This window comes from Mus musculus, assembly GCF_000001635.26.
Source record: "Mus musculus strain C57BL/6J chromosome 5 unlocalized genomic contig, GRCm38.p6 C57BL/6J MMCHR5_RANDOM_CTG4".
In the NCBI taxonomy this organism is placed as follows: Eukaryota; Metazoa; Chordata; class Mammalia; order Rodentia; family Muridae; genus Mus; species Mus musculus.
The window spans coordinates 91084-112135 of NT_166438.1; the positions used below are offsets into that span (position 1 = coordinate 91084).

Sequence of the window (21052 nt, forward strand, 5' to 3'; positions counted from 1 at the left end):
TCCCTCTGACTCTATCCCTCTTTCTTTGTTCTCTTCTACAGGATTCCCTGAGCCTTGAGGAGAGGATTTGATGAAGATTCCCCTTTAGGTCTGAATCATCCAAGGTCTCTGTGTGAGTGAGTGAGAGAGTGTGTGTGTGTGTGTGTGTGTGTGTGTGTGTGTGTGTGTGTGTGTGTGCATGTGTGTGTGTGTGTTTCTGCATGGTAGCATACTACTTATTAAGCCTAGGAAAGGGAAGAGGATCCCAGAAACACTGAAGCTAAAGGTAGTTCCAAGACACAACCACACTTGTTGGGCATTGAATTTATGTGTTTTGCAAATATCAGGTATTCTGAAAATCTCCTAATCCTAGAGATTTTCTCTCTGCCCAGTAAACCCTGATCATCTCTCCATGTCCAGTGATTCTTTTCTCAAATCTGCTCCAACTTTTTAGAATCATTGATGGCATGCCCCTCCCTGACATACCTTTTAACTTGTTTTGAAAACATTTTAGTACAGAGCAGGCTTGCCTCACACTATCTATTAAAGCAAAGATGCCATTGGATTTCTGAGCCTCTATTCAGACTCACATGTTCTGGGAACACAGGCATGCCCCCATTTTTCTAGATTGTACAGTGGTTTATAACCTAAAATATGAATGCCAAGCAAAGATTTACTACTGGAGTTACACCACAGAATTCCCTGCAAAATGGATGAAGCCATCCTGCCTCAGCTTTCTGAGTGCTACTACAGTTAAAGATTGGCAAAGCATGAAGCGAGCCTCTTTATTCCAGAATGGAAAAATAATTGTGTAAAGTATGACAAAGCTAGCTCAGTCAGGCAACAGGGTCTCAAGGTTGTGAATGACGATTGAAAAGACAATGACCATTAGACAACATTATTCCATGACTCTATCCAGTGCTAAGGCTGAAGTAGATTCACTTTTCTCTAGTCTGCTTTTATACCAGTCTAAATACATGCAAAGGATAAAGTCAGTTTTAGGTCAAGGAACAAACAAGGCAATAAACAAAGTTCAGAGTAAGGGGTCCCCAATGGAGATGTTAGTAAAAGAACTGGAGGTGCTGAAAGGGTTTGCAGCTCCATAGGAAGAGCAACAAGATCATCCAACCAGAACCCAAGAGCTCCCAGAGACTGAACCACCAACCAAAGTATCCACATGTATGGACCCATTGCTTTAGCTGCACATGTGTCAGTAGATGGCTTTGTTGGGCATCAGTTGGGGGAGAGGCCCTCGATCCTGTGAAGGCTAGATACTCCAGGGTAGGGGAATTCCAGGGTGGGTAGTCAGTAGTGGGTGGGTATGGGAGCACGTTTATAGAAATGTAAGATTGGGGGAGGAGATGGGATAGAGGTTTTTCAGAGGGCAAATTGGTATGGGAAAGTGGAGAACATTTGAAGTGCAAATAAATAAAATATCCAATAAAAATTTTATCGACAAAAACCATCAAAGAAACAAAGATACAAACAAACAAATGAAAGTCCCATGTTGCCTGGTTCTCTGGGCTTATCACGATGACCATGGAAAAACTCAATGCTACATTCCTCTGCTGAGTTTTCCTTGAACTTTGTATTAGCCCAAAAGTAAATATTTTTCCCCTGGGGGGGGGTGGAGCTCAAGACAGGGTTTCTCTGTATAGCCCTGGCTGTTCTGGAACTCACTTTGTAGACCAGGCTGGCCTCCAACTCAGAATCTTTCTGCCTCTGCCTCCTGAGCGCTGGGATTAAAGCCTTGTGCCACCACCCCCAGCAAAAGTTAATATTCTTAGCTGAGCCTACTTCTCTGTTCTAGGCCAATATCAAATTCCTGCCAAACTCCTACAAGGACTCTCCAAAAGTTCTGCACAAAGGTATTTGTCAGGTCCTCTTACAATGGTATTTTATGGTTTCTTGCATGTATTTTCAAGGACAGACTATGGCTCCCAGGTGAATTTCCCTCTGAACCATGCTGGTCACAAATGAGGAAAACATAACCAGGTGATGTGCCTCACATAATAATCCTTCCAGCAGGAAGGCCAAGGCAAGAGGATCCCTCTTGAGTTGCAATTCTAAATTATCCCTAGCAATAGAACAACCATGTGTCTCAGAATAGGATTCTAACCAAGAAGGTCAAGAGCAAAAAGGAGAATAAATCAATCAAACAATAAATAACCAAGCAATCAAAGAATAAAATTCAAGATGAAATATGCCATTCAGGGGAGACAGAACCTGAAGAGACCACCTCCAGTGGCTAGGCATGGCTTCCAGTTGAGGGAAGGTGCCACTCACACATCTCAAAATTTTTAACCTAGACTTGTTCCTGTCTAATGGAAGAACAGGGACAAAAACTGGAGCAGAGACTGAAGAAAGGGCCATCCAGGAACAGGCATCCTTAGATCCATCCCATCAGCAGACATCAAAAACCTATAGTATTGTTGATGACAAGATGTGCTTACATAAAGGAGCCTGATTTGGCTGTCCTCTGAGAGGTTCTAATAGCACCTAAGACAATTGCAGGCATTCACAGGCAACCATTGGACTGAGACCAAGGACCACAATCCTCTACAACACGTGAATTCCTAGAAGTATCGCCATCTCTGATCTGAAGTAGTATTACATGCCCATAGTATAACGAAAACTGTGTGGTATTGGCAGTAAAACAGATAGATTGATCAATGGAATACAACTGAAGACCTGAAATAAACCAACACAGCTATCAAGCATGGACACTAGACTTTTAACAGAGAATGCTAAAGAGACATTGTAAAAAAGAAATCATCCCTATCCAATTGTGCCTGTCTAACTGGACATCTGCATGTATAAGAAAGCAAGCTGCTCTGTATTTATCATCCTCCAATACTCTCAAGTCTAACTGATCAAAACCTCAACATAAAAATGGATACACAGCATCTAACACAAGCTAACGTGGATGTACTTGTCCAGGTTTTCTAGAGTTAGAGAACTTACTGGTGATCACTGTATAGTAAGGGAACTGATGATCACTCACAGTCTGTAGTCCAACTCCCCAACAATGGTCAGCAGCAGATGTGAATGGAAGTCCAAGGATCTAGCAGTTGCTCAGTCCCACAGGCACACAGAAGAGAGTCTTTCTTCTTCCACTTTTGTGTAAATCTCCAGTAGAAGGTGTGGCCCAGATTAAAGGTGTGTACCACCACACCCGAATCTGGAACTTACATTGCCCCAGATGACCTTGAATTTAAAGATCTCCTTGCTTTAGTCTCCTGAGATTCATAGCCACTATGCCCCAAGATCTCCATGTCAAGATCCAAGGCAGAATCCTGTATCTCCCAGCCTCAAGATCAGGATCACAGGTGAGCCTTCCAATTCTGGATTGCAGTTCATTTCAGATATAGTAAAATTGAAAACCAGACATCCACTACAGTGGATATTCTACCTCACACCAGTCAGAATGGCTAAGATCAAAAACTCAGGTGACAGCAAATGCTGATGAGGATGTGGAAAAAGAGGAACACCCCTCCACTCCTGGTGGGATTGCAGACTGGTACAATCATTTTGGAAATAAGTCTCTCTCTGTTCCTCAGGAAATTTGACATAGTTCTACCATAGTATCCAGCTATACCACACATGGGCATATATTCAGAATATGCTCCAACATGTAATAAGGATACATTCTCCACTATGTTCATAGTAGACTTATTTATAATAGCCAGAAGCTGGAAATAACCTTGATGTTCTTCAACAGAGGAATGGATACAAAACATGTGGTACCTTTACACAATGGAGTACTACTCAGCCTTTAAAAAGAATGAATTTATGAAATTCCTAGCAAATGGTTTGACCTGGAGGGCCTTATCCTGAGTGAGGTAACCCAATCACAAAAGAACACACATGGTACGCAATCACTGATTTGATATTAGCCCAAAACCTAGGAATAACCAAGATACAATTCACAGACTACATGAAGCTCAAGAAGAAGAAAAACCAAAGTGTGGGTACTTTGGCCCTTCTTAGATAGGGGAACTAAATATTCACAGGAGCAAATATGGAGACAAAGTATGGAGCAGAGACTAAAAGAAAGTCTACCTAGAAACTGCCCCACCTGGGAATCCATGCCATATACAGTCACCAAACCCAGACACTATTGTGGATGCCAAATAGTGTGAGCTGACAGGAACCTGATATAGCTCTCCTGAGAGGCTCTGCCAGAACCCGAGAAATACAGAGCCAGATGCTCACATCCAACCATTGGACTAAGCATAGGCTCCCCAATGGAGGAGTTAGGGAAAGGACTGAAGGATCTGAAGGGTTTTACAATCCCATAGGAAGAACAGCAATATCAACCAACAAGAACCCCCAGAGTTCCAAGGGACTAAACTACCAAACCAAGACATGGAGGGACCCATGTCTCTCCACCATATATAGCCAAAGATGGCATTATTGGGCATCAATAGGAGAAGAGGCCCTTGGTCTTCTGAAGGCTCTATGTCCCAGTATAGGGAGAATTCAATGGCAGGGAGGAAAGGGGGTAACATTTGAAATGTAAATAAAGAAAATATCAAGAAAGAAAGAAAGAAAGAAAGAAAGAAAGAAAGAAAGAAAGAGCAAACAAACATGGTTCCCTTCTTTAGATGACATTACTGTTGTTTAAGTAGAATAAAGTATCTAAATTGAAGGATTCTGCAACAAATGCCTTCTGGGATGAGTTAAAATGAACACATGGATGCCAGATGTGCCAGGATTCAAAATCTTGAGTAGGTGGATAAAGTTATCAGCTAAGGTAGTTCACATATGGATATCTAGGTTGGCCTTTTGCCACATCACCTCCAGTAAAGATCTGTGTGACAATTTCCACAGTCTAAGGTGTTTGACTTCAAAAGGGGGAGGCCTCCTGGAACCAGTTGTAAAATTCCTCACAGGAGAAAAATTAATGAGCCGTAGTTCTCATATCAGTTTTATGTTTTCTATTCCTTTTCCTATATACAAGATGTTCCTAATTGCCCAGGCCAAGATCTTAAGTATTATGGCTACAAAACCATCTCTTGAAATGGAATCACTAAACATGACCTCATCTCTTGGAAAACCAGGACTTCACTTTATAAATCACGTATAAGATAGTAGTGATAAATCTAAACTTTCCCAACAATAATATTATATGTGTCTGCATGTGTGTCATCAGAAGTAGGTTTTGGAATCTTGTTTAAGAAAGCCTTAAATAGAATTAAAACAGTTTATGTTTTGAAGAATTACAGAAGAACAGGAACTAGAGGTTAAATAGTAACTGATCATAAAAACTCATTAGCTTGTTCTTGGAAATTTGCCACTATCCCTAGATGACTTTGTATTTTGATGTATAAAATGATTATTGCACATGATTATGATTATTGTAAATGATTATGTCTGTTCTATTTTGATTCTTCACTGAATACAGCTTTTCAGAGCTGTAACACCTGTTTCTCTATTGATTGAGAGCTACAGAATACACTCAGATTCAAACTGCCTCTGTGTTTGTTTCTGTTTGTCACCACCAAATCCTTACCCACCTGACTTTGAGAATCCACATCCCAGGGACTCTCCTACCCAGCTGTGGTGGTCTGTGGCAGCCTGTGGTAGAGAAAAGTCATAAAAACAATATCTATGTCTCTCAGCTCCTTTTATCTTCCTCCACCCATACCGTCTCCCAGTTTGTCAACTTGACAGGCCTTCTTACTTGGAATCTGTCAACCTGCTTTTTGCACTTTCTTTGACTGTTGTGTCAATGTTTTCTATGGTATCTTCTGCACCTGAGATTCTCTCTTCTATCTCTTGTATTCTGTTGGTGATGCCTGATCTCTTTCCTAGGTTTTAAATGCCAGGGTTGTCTCCCTTTGTGATTTCTTTATTGTTTCTATATCCATTTTTAGATCTGGGATGGATTTGTTCATTTCCTTCACCTATTTGATTGTGTTTTCCTGTATTTCTTTAAAGGGTGTATGTTTCCTCTTTAAGGGCTTCTGGCTATTTACCTGTATTCTTCTGTATTTAAGAGAGTTTTTATGTCCTTCTTAAAGTTCTCTATCATCACCATGAGAAGCGATTTTAGATCTGAATCTTGCTCTATCAGATGTGATGGTATATCCAGGACTTGCTATGGAGGGAAAATTGGGTTCTGATGATGCCAAGTAACTTTGGTTTGTGTTGCTTATGTTTTTATAGCCTCCAGCTACCTGATTATCTCTAGAGCTACCTGCCCTTGCTATTTACTGGAGCTTGTCCTTCTTGTGATCCTGGTTGTGTCAGAACTCCTCAGAGTTCAGCTTTCTCTGTGATCCTGTGGTTCTGGGTTCCTGAAGTCCTAGGATCCTGAATTCCTGAGATCCTGTGTATGTCAGAGCTCCTGGAAGTCAAGCTCTCTCTGGAACCATGCGATCATGGTGTGACCAAGCTCCTGGGACCCTGAGGACCTGGGCATGTTAGAGCGTCTGGGAGTGGATTTTTTTCTGGGTATTGTGGGGCTGGCTTCTGAGTTCACACCCAAGGTCTGCTCAGGGCAATGGTCCAGATTGGAAGAAATCCATGCCACTGGTCAGATGGAGTTCCTGGGTTCCCGGGTCCCATTCGTCTCAGTTACTTCAGGTGTTGGGGCAGATTTTGTGTCCTCCTCTATGATCCCGGGAGTGTTAGCACTTGGAGTGGATCTTCTCTGGGTGTTGTGGGATTGGCTGTGGAGTTCACACCCAAGCTCTGCTCAGGACATTGGCCCAGACTGGAAGGAACTCGTGCCACTGGTCAGGCAGAGCTCTACATTTGACTTTTCAACAGAGACTCTAAAATATAGAAGGGCCTGAACTGAACAGATGTCTTGCATCTTTTATGAGACCACAGATGTCAATGTAGACTACTATCCCTAGCAGAACTCTCTATCACCATAGATGGAAAAGATATTCCAAGTCAAAAGCAAATTTTAAAAATATCTATTCAACAAATCTAGACCTACAGAAAATTTTAGATGAAAAACTTCAGCCCAACGGGTTAACTACAACTTAAAAACTACAGGGGGGCTAGAGAGATGGCTCAGCAGTTAAGAGCACTGGCTGCTCTTCCAGAGGTTCTGAGTTCAATTTCCATCAACCACTTGGTAGTTCACAATGATCTATAAGGGGCTCTTATGCCCTCTTCTGGCATGTCGGTGCATATGCAACAGAGCACTCATACATAAAAAAAAAAATAATAAAAAATACAATAAAATCATCCATTTCATGTAGATTAAAAAAAAACACAGACAATAATTCCATTACAGAATAACCAAAATAAGGGAAGTACACACAATCACAACCTCTAACACACCAGAGAGAGAGAGAGAGAGCAAGGGGGGCAAGTTCTTCATACTTCCTGCTTCTCAAAAATTTATATCATACTGGTCAGAAGACTTAAGTTGGATAATCCAATTTTATATAGAAAATTTGGGTAGTTCTCCATGTAGACTGCTGTCTGTTTTTTTTTTTTCAATAATTTTAGAAGTTGCTTATTGTGCAAGCACACTAAAGTTATGTTCCTTATCAAATCTCTAATGAGGTGGAGCACTAGATGCTTTTAATCTCACAATTAACCTGAAGATATTTTAGATTAAGCAAAATGCTTTAAAAAGATAGTTTTAGGTCTAGGTAGATTTTTTTTCAGGATGACAACTGCAAGCTATGATAGAAAATGACTTAAGTACAGGACTCTGAACTCAATGAGAGAGGATAGATAGTACAGTACATTCTCCAAAGCTGGCTAATACAAATGGAGTGGATATTATGACTAATTCTTACCTGATAAGTTTTCATAACTTTTTCATCATTGTTCTTATTGTATAGTTTGTTATATGGATAAAGCCTTTTTTTGGACTAAAGGTGGGAGATTTTGGAGGAGGATCTTGTGTGTTGTGTACTCAGATGATGATTTCTGTATCCTGAGAACTGGGTACAGTCTAGGCACAGGCATTGTCAAGAGTATTTAACCGTCTCCTGTGTCTTTCTTTGTGATGTAAAAATGCTCCCCAATTATCCCTGGTTGGTTAATGAAAAGCTGAATTGATGAAAAGACTTGCCTTGGTCATGCTATCTCTTCAAAGCAATGGAAACCCTAAGATAATGACATTTAAAATGTCTATGTTTGGGCCACAGAGATGACTTGGAGGTTAAGAGCATTGTTTGCTCTACCAGAGGTCCTGTGTTCAGTTCCCCACAACCATATGGTGGCTTACAACCATCTATAATGAGATCTGGTGCCCTCTTCTGCCCTGCAGGATACATGCAGACAGAATGCTGTACATATTATAAATAAATAATTCTAAAAAAAAGTTTAAGTTTTCTATTACTCCTAATAGTAACATCTGAGGTCTCTGTGGTAATACTAACTACAGGGTGGAACTGACTGATGCCTCTATGCCAGGAGATTCTCCACAAACAGTGGACAATTTCAGTTGACAGCTGTGTTCTACCTAACCAGGGTTGCCACTAAACAGATAATTACACCCAATAAATAATTATACATCAACAAAACCAACACACACACACACACGCAATCACCACCATCAAAATATCAGGAATTAATATTCACTGGTGATTAATGTCTCTCAACATCAATGGACTCAATTTACTTTTTAAAAGGTGGGGCTTAACCGAGTAGATACATAAACAGGATTCATTTTTCTGTGGCATATAAGAAATAGAGCCCAGCAACAATGATAGACATGACTTCAGTAAAGGCCTGGAAAAAGATTTTTGAGCAAACGGACCCAAGAAAGAAGCTGGAATAGTTTTGTAACATCTAATAAGACTTTTAACCAACATTAATCAAAAGGGATGAGGAAGAATATTTAATACTCTTCAAGGAAAAATCTACCAAGATGATGTTTCAATTTTCAACATTTGTCAAGATGCAAGGGGATCCACATTCATAAATAATACATTACGAAAGCTTAAATCACACAACAAACCTCTTGTAGACTTCAACACCCCACTCTCACCAATGGACAGGTCACATAGAAACTAAACAGAAGTAATGTAATTGATCTTATGAATCAAACAGACCTAACAGACCTGAAGAACATTTCATCCAAATGCAATAGAATATATATCTACTTCTCAGCATCTCATAATTCCTATTCCAAAACTGATCATGAATTGGGTTATAGAGCAAGCTTCAACAGATAAGAGTGAAATAACACCTTGTATCCGGACCACAATGGATTAAAGCTGGGCAATGATAGAAATAATGAAGCTTACAAACTCATGGAAAGCCTACAAACTCATGGAAACTCAACAACAACCCATTAAATTGTCCTGAGTCAGGGAAGAAATAATGAGATTAAAGATTTTTTATAATTCAATGAATATGAAGGCAGGACATACTTATGGGAGCCAATGAAAGCAGTACTAAACAGTACTGAGAGGAAATTTTGTTGCACTAAGTGCCTTCATAAAAAAATTGGAGAGTTCTCATGCTATCAATTTAAAGTACATTTGCAAGTTCTATTAAAAAAGAATCAAACACAACTAAGAAGAGTAGACAGCAGGAAATAATCAAATTCAGGGCTGAAATCAATCAATTAGAATCAAAGAGAATACAAAGAATCAATGAAACCAAGAGCTTGTTCATTGTGAAATTCAACAATATAGACAACCCCTTAGCCAAATTAAAAGTCAGAGAGACAGTACCCAAATTAACAAAATCAGAAATGCAAAGGGAGACATAACATTTGATACTTAGGAAATCTAAAGAATCATTATTTCTTACCTCAAAAACCTGTATTCCACAAAATTGGAAAATCTAAATGAAATGGATGATTTTCTAGACAGACAAAAACTTACAAAATTAAATCAAGGTCAGGTAAATGATCTAGTCCTATAAAAATTTGATGGGTTGTACATGCACTATTAGAAGGTGTGGCCCTGTTGGAGTAGGTATGGAGTAGGTGTATCATTGTGGGATTAAAGACCCTCATCCTACCATCCTGCAAGCTAGTCTTCCACTTGCAGCCTTCATATAAAGACGTAAAATTCTCAGCTCTGCCTGGATGCTGCCATGCTCCTGCCTTGATGACAATGGTTTGAACTTCTGAATCTCTATACCAACCTCAACCAAAACTTGGCCAGGGGCAGATGGTTTTTAGTGCATAATTTTACCAGACTTTCCAAGAGCAGATAATATCATTACTTGTGTTCCCTTTCCCCAGACTTGAGCAGGATAAACAGATCTTGAGTGCTTGCCACAATGGGTTTTACAACCTAGGTGGACTTGTCTGCACCTGAAATTTCCTACAGGAACTTAGAGGAATAGACTGACTTCTGTGCTTTCTTTGCAACATAATCCAGCTGAAAGAAAAAATGGGGTCTGTGGGGTTTCCCTGTATAAACAAAATGCTGAATATTTAACTTGGAGCCTTGATCATAAACTTTATCTTCCCTTCATCCTTCTCTTGCATTCCATCCTTTATCATTTCCAGGCAACCCAGTTCTTCCATGGCAACTGGACAGCTACAAATACCCCTCAAGCTATTCCACAATGTAGAAACAGAATGAACATTGCCAAACCTAATCTATGAAGGAAGAGTCATCCTGATACCTAAACAACACAAAGCCTCAACAAACAAAGAAAATTTCAGACACCTTTCCCTTATGAACACTGATGCAAAAATACTCGATATGATATTAGCAAACAGAACCCAAGAAGACATCAAAGTCACAATCCACTAAGATAAAGTAGGCTTCATACCAAGGAAGCAGGGTTGGGTTAAAATACAAAAATGCAGCCAGGCATGGTGGCACACACCTTTAATCCTAGCACTTGGGAGGCAGAGGCAGGCGATTTTCTGTGTTCGAGGCCAACCTGGTCTACAGAGTGAGTTCCAGGGCTACATGAGAAACACTGTCTTGACGCCCCCCCCAAAAAAAATGCATGAATGTAATCTACCATATAAACACACCAAGGGAAAAATTATATGCTATTGAGAAAGACTTTGACAAAATCCAACATTTTATATTGAAAGACTTGGAGAGATCAGGGATACAAGGCATAGAAAAAAAAGGATATAAATTGGAAAAGTGGAAGCCAAAGTATTGCTATTCACAGATTATATGATAACATATGTTTATGAGTCCAAATATTTTTTCAGAGAAATCTGATAGCTGATAAACATCTTTAGTAATGTGGCTGGATAGAAAACTAATTTAAAAAATCAGTATCCTGCCTTTATACAAATGATAAATGGGCTGAAAAAGGAATTAGGCAAACAATGCCCTTCACAACAATCACAAATAATATATCTTTGTATAACCAAGCAAGTGAAAGACCTGTATGACAAGAACTCAAGTCCTTGAAGAAAGAAAATGAGGAAGACATCAGAACGTGGAAAGATCTTCCAGGCTCACAGATTGGTATCAATGTCTAACTCATTGGGTACCAAGGGTAGAGTTGCATTAATCAGTACACAGGGGATGCATAGTAACAGTGTGCCAATGCATAGTTTATTGAGCATTCAATCATCTTTATAGGCAAGCAGAATAAAGTTTTCCTACAGTTTCTAATTCTCAACAGCTTCCATATTCCAAGCAATAACTTATCTAGGTTCATGGTGACCCAAACCTCCTTGCTGAGTCAGAAGTCTCTCAGCAGCCCACCTCTTTTAAGTGTTGCTTAGTTTAATTAAAAACAAAGTACATTTCTAATGAGATAATAATGGCCATGAAGGCTATTTCCTCAGGCACACAGCTAAATTGACTGAACATCAGGGTTCTCTGCTGAGAAAGAATGTCTTTCCCATGTTCCAGTATGCTGAGATTTACAGAAATCCTTAAGTCACCTTGCAGATAGCAGGCTGGGAGTCATACCATTTTTCTACAGATCAGTAGGATTAACATAGTGAAAATGGCTACCTTATCAAAAGCAATCTACAGATTCAATGCAATTCCCATCAAACTCCAACACAATTATTTACAGACCTTGAAAGAGCAATTCTCAATTTCATATGAATAAACAAAAAACTTAAGATAGTTAAAACAATCCTGAACAATAAAAAAAAAACTTCTGGAGTTATCACCATCCCTTACTTCAAGTGGTACTACAGAGCAGTAGTAATATAAACTGCATGGTGGTATTGAGACAAACAGGTTGATCAGTGGAAGTGAATTGATTATCCACACACCCATGGTCCCTTGATTTTTGACAAAGCCAAAACCAGACAATGGAAAAAAGGATCTTTAACAAATGGTACTTGTCTAACTCAATGCCTGCATGTAGAAGAATGTAAATAGATCCATATTTATCACCCTGCAAAATACTCAGTCCAAGTGGGTCAAAGTTTTAGTATGTTGCTTCTCTGAATCCCAGTGTCCTCCACTTGATGCTACATGGGTCATGTTACATATAAAGAGAGATCTATTGAAATTACACCCAACTTCTCAAAAGAGACTTTATATCCAGAAGGTCCTTGGCAAATGTCTTACAACAGAAACTGCGAATGGCTGGCCCAGACAAATATACCCAGGTAAAACTGCATCACTGTCGATGGTGAAAACAAGACTTTCCATGAGAAAACAAAATTTAAACAATATTTATCTCGAAATACAGCCCTACAGAAGATACTAGAAGGAACACTCCAACCCAAATACAGTAATTCCACACCAGCAAAACCAAAAGCATGGGAACACACACACACACACACACACACACACGCACAAACACCCATCACCAACATCAAAATAGGAATTACCAATCATTAGTCATCAATATCTCTCAACATCAAGGACTCAATTTTCAAGTAAAAAGACACAGACAGAATGGATGTGAAAAGAACATCCTGCATTCTACTCCATATAATAAACAGACTTCAACAACAAAGATAGACATTACCTTAGAGTAAAGGTCTCGAAAAAGATTTTTCCAAGCAAACAAACCAAAAAAAGCAAGTTAGTGTAGCCATCTTGATATTTTTACAGATTTTCAATGAAAATTATTGTAGGACACTTCATAGTAAAAAAAAAATCCATTAAGAGAATGTTTCAAGTATGATCATTTATGCTCCAAATGCAAAGCACACACAAACATAAAACAAACTTTTCTAAAGTTAAATTCAAACCTGGAATATCACACATTAATAGTGTGATACATCAATACCCCACTTTCACTAAAAGACAAGTCATTGAGACAAACAGTAAACAGAGAAATAATGAAAGAGATGTATGTTTCAAGTGGACATAACAGATATCTACAGACCCTTTCACCCAATTACAAAGGAAATGCCTTCTGCTCAGCACCTCATGGAACATTCACCAAATTAAATATGTAATTGGTTACAGGGAAAACCTAAAAAGATATAAGAAAGTTGAAATAAATCCCTGTGTCTTATCAATTACTATAACAATAGAAACAACAGAAAACTAACAACCTCATACGAGCTGAACAACTCTCTACTCAATGATCACTGGATCAAAGAAGAACTAAATTAAAATCTTTTGATAATTCAGTAAAAATGAAGGCTGAACATATCGAAACTTATGGGACACAGAGAATACAGTTCTCAGAGGTAAATTCATAACACTAAATATCTTTATAAAGAATTAGATTTCTCATACTAGCAATTTAATACTACACCTAGAAAGAAAAGAAGCAAAGACATCCAATAGTTGTAGACAATAGAGGTGAAACCAATCAATTAGAAACAAAAAGAACAGTACAAAGAATCAAGCAAACAAGTTGGTTTTTTGAGAAGACCAACAAGACAGACAAATCTTTAGTCAAACTAACAAAAGGCAGAGAGACACTACCCAAATTAACAAAATCAGAAATGAAAATAATGACAACAGGCACCAAAGAAATCATTAGGTTTTACTTCAAGAACTTGTACTCCTTAAAACTGGAAAATCTAAATGAAATGGATGATTTTCAAGGCAAATGCAACTTACAAAAGTTAAAACTCAATGTCAAGTTAACTGTCTAGTCCTATAACCCCTAGGGATATAGTAGTAGTCATTAAAAATCACTCATCCAAAAAATTCTTAGGGTCAGATGGCTTTAGTGCAGAACTTTACCATACTTCCAAAGAAGAGCTTATGCCAATAATCCTCAAATTATTCCATATAATAGAAACAAAAGGAACACTGACAAACTCATTCTAAGACCAGAGTCTCCCTGCTGCCTAACTCATATAAAGCCTCAACATAAAGGAGAACTTCAGATTAACATCCCTTATGAACATTTATACAAAAATACTCAATAAAATATAGGAAACTGAATCCAAGAACACATCAAAGACATAATTCACCATAATCAAATAGGCTTCATCCCAGGGATGCAAGGAGAGTTCAACATATGAAAATCCACCAATGTATTTCACCATAAATACAAACTTAAAAATATCACAGGACCATCTATATCACTATATGATAAGAAAGCCTTTGACAAAAACAGCCTATTATGTTAAAAGTCTTAAGGTTATCAGGATACATGTTGGATATGTAAACATAATAGAAGCAACATACAACAAACCAATAGGCAACATCAAATTAAAAAGAGAAACCTAAAGCAATCTCAGTAAAACCAGCAACAAGTCTTCCCACTCTCTCCCTATCTACTCAACACAGTACTTGAAATTCTAGCTAGAGCAAAAACTAAAGGATTTCAAGGGGACAAAAATTGGAAACGAAGAAAAAGAATCACTAGTCACAGATCATATGATAGTATAGATAAGAGATCTCCAAAATTCTTTCAGAGAATTCCTACAGCTGATAAACACCTTCAGCAAAATGGCTAGATAACAAAACTCACTGTAAAAAAAATAACCCTTTTTTAGACAAATGATAAACTGACTTAGAAAGAAATTATAGAAACATTACCCTTTATAATACTTACAAAATATCTTGGTGTAACTCTACTCAAGCAAGTGTAAGACACCAATGACAAGAACTTCAAGTTTTTGAAGAAAGAAAATTGAAAGAAATTGGATAAAGAAATTGAGGAAGATATCAGAACATGGAAAAATCTCCACATACATGGATTGGTAGCCTCAATCTAGTGAAAATAGCTGTAATACCAAAAGCAATCTACAGATTCAATGCAATTCCTGTCAAAATCCCAACACAATTATTTACAGACATGGAAAGAACTATTATAATCTTCATATGGAAAAATAAACAAGATAATTAAAACAATCCTGTATAATAAAAGTTCTGGAGTCATCACCATCTCTGACTTCAAGTGGTTCTAGAGAGTAATAGTAATAAACCTTGAATCATTGGTACAAGACAGAGAGGTTGAACCAAATTGAGGACCCAGAAATAAACCACTACAATTATTGACATTGGTTTTTGACAAAGAAGGCAAAACCATACAACAAAAAAGAAAAGATCTTCAACAAATGGTGCTGTTCTAACTGGATGTCTGCATGTAGAAGAATTCAAATAGGTCCATATCTATCACCCTACAGAACACTCCAGTCCAAGCGGACCAAAAACCTCAATCTAAACCTAGATACATTAAATATAATTAAAAAGTGGGTAATAGCTTTGAATCCATTAGTACAGGAGACATCTTCCTGAAAGATCCAACATCTCAGTCACTAAGATCAAAAAGTAATAAATGGAACCTCATGAAACTAAAACATCTCCTGTATGGAAAAGGAGATTTTGTCAAGGACAGTGGTCAAAAGGATAAAACAGTAGCCTAGAGATTGAAAAAAGATCTCCACCAACCTTCCATCTGAAAGAGGGCTGATATCCAAAGTACCTAAAGAACTAAAAAAAGTAGACACTAACAAACCAAATAGCCTAAATTTTAAAAATGGGGTACATAGTTAAATAGAATTTTCAACAGAGGAATATTTAATGGCCAAGAAGCACTTACAGAAATGCTCAACATCCTTAGTCATCAGGGAAATCCAAATCAAAATGACTCTGGGATTTCATTTTACACCCTTTAGAAGGGCAACAGTTCATGCTAGCTAGAGTGTGGAGCATGGGGAACACTCTCTTCCTTTGCTGATAGGAGTGCAAACTTGTACAACCAGTCTGAAAATAAATTCAGTGCTTTTGCAAATAATTGGAAATAATTATCTCTGAAATGCTTATACCACTCCTAGCCATATACTCAAAAGATGCTGCATCATACCACAAGAATAGTGTTTTAACTATGTGCACAGTTTTATTGGAAACAGCCAGAAACTTGAAACAACCCAAATGCCCCTCAACTGAAGAATGGAAAATGAATATATGGTACATTTACACAACAGAATACTACTCAGCTGTTAAAAACAATGACATCATGAAACTTGCAGGCTAAACCCAGACTCAGAAAGACAAATGTTGCATGTACTCAGGAGTTTATTGTAACCATAAAGTACAGGATAAAAGAAGAAAGGCCCAGTAGAAGATATTTGAATCTAACTAAGAACATAAATAAAGTACACTTTAGGAGTAGATGGATGGAGGGAACTATATGTAAGGGAAATTCTGGACAGTAACCAGAGTCGTCACATATGGTGAAGATGAAGCGAGAGAGAAGTGGAATCTGTGACTGCGGAGAATATCTGAGATGAGCTAGATAACTAGGACAATGGAAACTCCCTGGAATCTATGAGAGTGACCCTAGCTATGACTTCTTGCAATAGGACCTATGGAACATGAACCAGTCACTTCTTGTAATTAGGCAAGTCTTCTGATGGAGACAACAACTGACCCACAAACTTTTGACACACAAATTTTCCTGCTTATAAATATGCATGGATAAAGAAGCAGCAGAAATTGTGGGAATGCCTAATGAATGACTGGCCCAATGTGAGACCCATGCCATGAGAGAAACACCACCCCTGATGTTATAGTAACAATAGTGTGGATATTTACAGACAGGAGCCTAGCATACATGCCATCTGAGAGGCTTCATCCAGCACCTCATAGAAACAGATGCAGAGACCCACTGCAAAACATTAGGCAGAGCTGGAAGAATCTGTGGAAGAGGGGGAGGTAAGATTGAAGAATCAGATAAGCCAAGGATACAAGAAAACCTACAAATTCAACCAACCTTGCCCCATAGGGGCTCACTGAGACTGAATTACCAACCGGAATGCATCCATAGGATAGAAATAGGCTCCCTACACAGATGTAACAGATGTGCACCTTGTTCTTTCCATGGGATCCCTAATAGCAGGACCAGGGGCTAACTGCCTTTGGATCCCTTTCCCCTAACTTGGCTGCCTTTTCTTGCCTTAATAGAAAAGGATGCAACTAGTCCACTGAAACTTGATATACCAAGGCAAATCCATTGGAGGCCTCCACTTCTCTGGGGAGAAATGAAGGGGAGTGGAGGGAAGGGAGGTGAGAGGGAGTGACTGGGAAGACAGGGAGGGAAAGCTGCATTCTGGATGTAAAATAAATAAATTAATACATTAATGGAAATCATCTAGTCTCTTTTCTCCTATTGGGTTCCCTTGTACAGCCTTGGGGCCTTTGTCTTGCCTTGTTTTGTTGTCTCTGGCTTTCATCCCTTTGAAACCTGCTTTTTTTCTGAAGAGAAAACAAAGGGGGATAGGATCTGGGGAGGGAGGTATATGTTGACAGGGAGTTGGGAGGAGTAGAAGAGGAAAATGTGCTTTAGATGTGTCATATATATTAGAGAAGAATATTCTAAAAAAAATCCATTCCCTTTTAAAATACAAAAATCTCCTTTTAAAATTCAAAGTCTCTCAAGTTTGGGCTCCTGTGAAAATCAAATGTCAAAAAAGGAGAGAACCAGGGCACAGTCACAATCAAATTAGAGCCAACCTCAATGGCAAGAGTATAATGTACTCAATGTCCAATGTCTGGGTACTACCCTGTCTCTTCTCGGTTCCTTCAAAGGGCTTGGATCACTTCTCCACTCTGTCCTGTATAGCACACAGAGCTTGTTTTCTAGGCTCAGGCTGGCTCCATTCCATATCTGCTGTTCTTGTTACTCATGCCTAGGTACTGCATCTCCAAATGCTGGGGTCTCTCAACTGGGTAGCACTTTCACCCATAGCCTTCCTAGACTCCAAGACTCCAGCACTGCTTTCCAGTGCCAAGCTTCACCTGTTCTCCCGTAACTTCAAAACCAGCACCACCAGGGTGATTCTTTCACTACCGAGTTCACCTGTCAACCTTGGAATAAAGCTTCTTTGGATTCTGAGAGAACACTTTCCAGATGACCTTACCTCAATAATGCTGGTCTATTATCTCAGCTGATTCTTCAGCCCCAGCTGACCTGTTGATATTTAAGGAAATCAAAGGTTTCACTTTACTTGTTCTGGTGACTTGTTAATCAAGAGCTGATTCTTAAGCTAAAATCTGAACTATGAAGACTTAACTCAAATGACTCAGTAGCGTCTTGGCTTCCCTCTGAAACATCACAAGCCATGCCTCCATCATCTGTACTGCTCTCAATGCTCTTACCTCCCAACATCCTACAGAACATCTAACTGAGATCTCCTCACTCAATGGATTTTCTAGTCCAAATTTCCAAAGTCCTTCCACAATCCTCCCTAAAACATGACCAGGTGTGTCAAAACAACAGCCCACTCTGCCAGTACCAGGTTATGTCTTTGGGATTGTTTGCTGTGATGAACCAGGTCCATGAGCCCAGGGGTGGAACTAACCACAATGGGCTGTGCCCTTCCCCATTAGTCACTAATTAAGAAAATGCTCCACAGGCTTGCCTATAGCACAGTCTTATGGAGGCGTATTCCCTCCTCTCAGATGACTCTAGCCACTGTCAGGTTGTCCAAAACACATACACATCTCTCTCTCTCTCTCTCTCTCTCTCTCTCTCTCTCTCTCTCTCTATGTACACACACACACACACACACACTTATACACTTACACACAATCACACACAAATTCCAACCCAACAGAATTTTCTCTTATTGGCAACAGAGGAAAACCCCTCTTCAAGATATTTAATGTATTTTTCTATAAATTTCTCTTATCCATGAGAATTTCACTTTTCTCTAATGAGTCTATGTTTCCTGAATGCTGACAAAAAGTAATTGAAATAAAAGTTTAAATGTAGATACTAGACATGTAGTGAGTTTCAGGAAGGCTTGTCTAGCATGCTTTGAGCACTCTTCATCACCACACGCTGTTAAGAGGATATGGTGCTTGGATTTGTGTCCCACCACTTATGAGGTAGAGGCAGAAAGTCTCTGCTGCTCAAACTAATCTAAGATACATATATATTTCTGGGGTAGCCTGGAGACCATGTTTCAGCTTAGCAAAAACTAACTAAGTAATCAAACTAGCTAGAAACACTAAAATGAAACAGAAGATTCTTGAGTAACAACAGCCTGTAATGTGAGCCCCTGGGAGCTGAGGCTGGATTTGGTGGCACATGCCAATGACTCAAGTATTCAGGAGACAGGGACAGGAGGATTTCAGGTTCCAACCACTCTTAGCTACATGGTCTGTTCCAGGCCAATCTGGGCAACATAGCAAAATGCTGTCTCAAAAATTAAAAGACTTACAAATTATCAAAGAAAACACTCAGTTAAAGCTAAAACTGAATTTGGGTTTGAAACAAATCTCTAATCTGCAAATCTTGGGTCAGAAATTACAGTGCTTTGTGCCACCCAATGTCCTCAGCATGGAGTGGCAGGGTGGGCTGCAGAATGCAGGTGTTTAACTTACCTGAGGTGACAGTGTTCCTATTGCAAGCAAGGACAGGCTGAAGTTTTAGGTTCTACAACTCTGAAAGTTTTCCTGACTCCTCTGGAGCAAAAAGCCACTTTCCTCCTCACTTCTCCTCTTTGGCACCACAGATCCACCCACAAGCTACAATTTGATTCGATGGGAAGGGGTAAATCTCAGAGAGCCCCACCTCTAGTTCAAAAATTGCAGTTAACTAAGGGCTGCTGAGTGAGGGGGGAATTATTACAAAAACCTGAGCCTCCTAATTGCTGTGCAGTTCCAGGTGGTTGGACTTGAAAACACATATACACAGTAAAGAGTAAATAAGACTCAGCAGGTTGTAGTTATATATATTAGGCATCTATACACACACCCGTAAGTTCATGTGTGTATGTGTAATTTTGTATGTGTATTGTTACTGGAAGTGATCCCATGATGTCTCACAATACAATGCTCAGGTTCTTTGTGTCATGAACAAAGAGTTAACATTGACACATCAATCCAGGGGAGAAGTGGAGTTCCTCTTGTTGATAAGAAAACAATAAGAACAACCAACACCCCTCCCCCCAAAAAAATACCAAGCAAACAAAACAATAACAAGAACAAAACAAAACAAAACAAAACAAAAGAAAACCAGACAAACCAGCTCTGATCTCTAAGGGAATAATACATACTTTATTCTGGTGCCAAATAGGAGTAGCAATGTTCTGAAAAAAGATTTACTTCACACCAAATTTCATATTTGAACATAAAAGCAGTTTCATGAAGTTCTTATGGTAGCAACTCAAAAAAGAAATCTTAAATCAATTCTTAGATATATTGGTAAAAATTTTAAAATATTTACATTGGATGGATCCCCGGGTATGGCAGTCTGTAGATGGTTCATCCTTTCGTCCCAGCTCCAAACTTTGTCTCTGTAACTCCTTCCATGGGTGTTTTGTTCCCAATTCTAAGAAGGGGCAAAGTGTCCACACTTTGGTCTTCGTTCTTCTTGAGTTTCATGTGATTTGCAAATTGTATCTTATATCTTGGGTACCCTAAGTTTCTGGGCTAATATCCACTTATTAGTGAGTACATATCATGTGAGTTCTTTTGTGATTGGGTTACCTCACTAAAGATGATGCCCTCCAGGTCCATCCATTTGCCTAGGAATTTTATAAATTCATTCTTTTTAATAGCTGAGTAGTACTCCATTGTATAAATGTACCATATTTTATGTATCCATTCCTCTGTTGAGGGACATCTGGGTTCTTTCCAGCTTCTGGCTATAATAAATAAGGCTGCTACGAACATAGTGGAGCACTGAAAGGACCCTGATATAGCTGTCTCTTGTGAAGCTATGCCAGGGCCTGGCAAACACAGAAGTGGATGCTCACAGTCAGCTATTGGATGGAACACAGGGCCCTCAATGCAGGAGCTAGAGAAAGTACCCAAAGAGCTAAAGG

The 21052-nt window shown here is 39.0% G+C and overlaps 1 protein-coding gene across 2 annotated transcripts in view; it reads right to left on the reverse strand.

Annotated features, from left to right (window-relative positions):
• The window catches only part of LOC665290 (PRAME family member 8), a 28344-nt gene extending 8521 nt beyond the window's left edge, over positions 1-19823 (reverse strand). The window contains exons 1-2 of one of the 2 annotated variants that reach the window (XR_001782940.1): positions 19608-19684; positions 18139-18189 (exon numbers count right to left, since the gene is read on the reverse strand). The gene's annotated coding sequence lies outside the window, so the exon portion shown is untranslated. Of the gene's footprint in view, positions 1-18138; positions 18190-19607 lie in introns of those variants that run through there. The other variant, XM_977084.4, reaches the window with a different exon arrangement.
• Positions 19824-21052: the final 1229 nt, after the last annotated feature.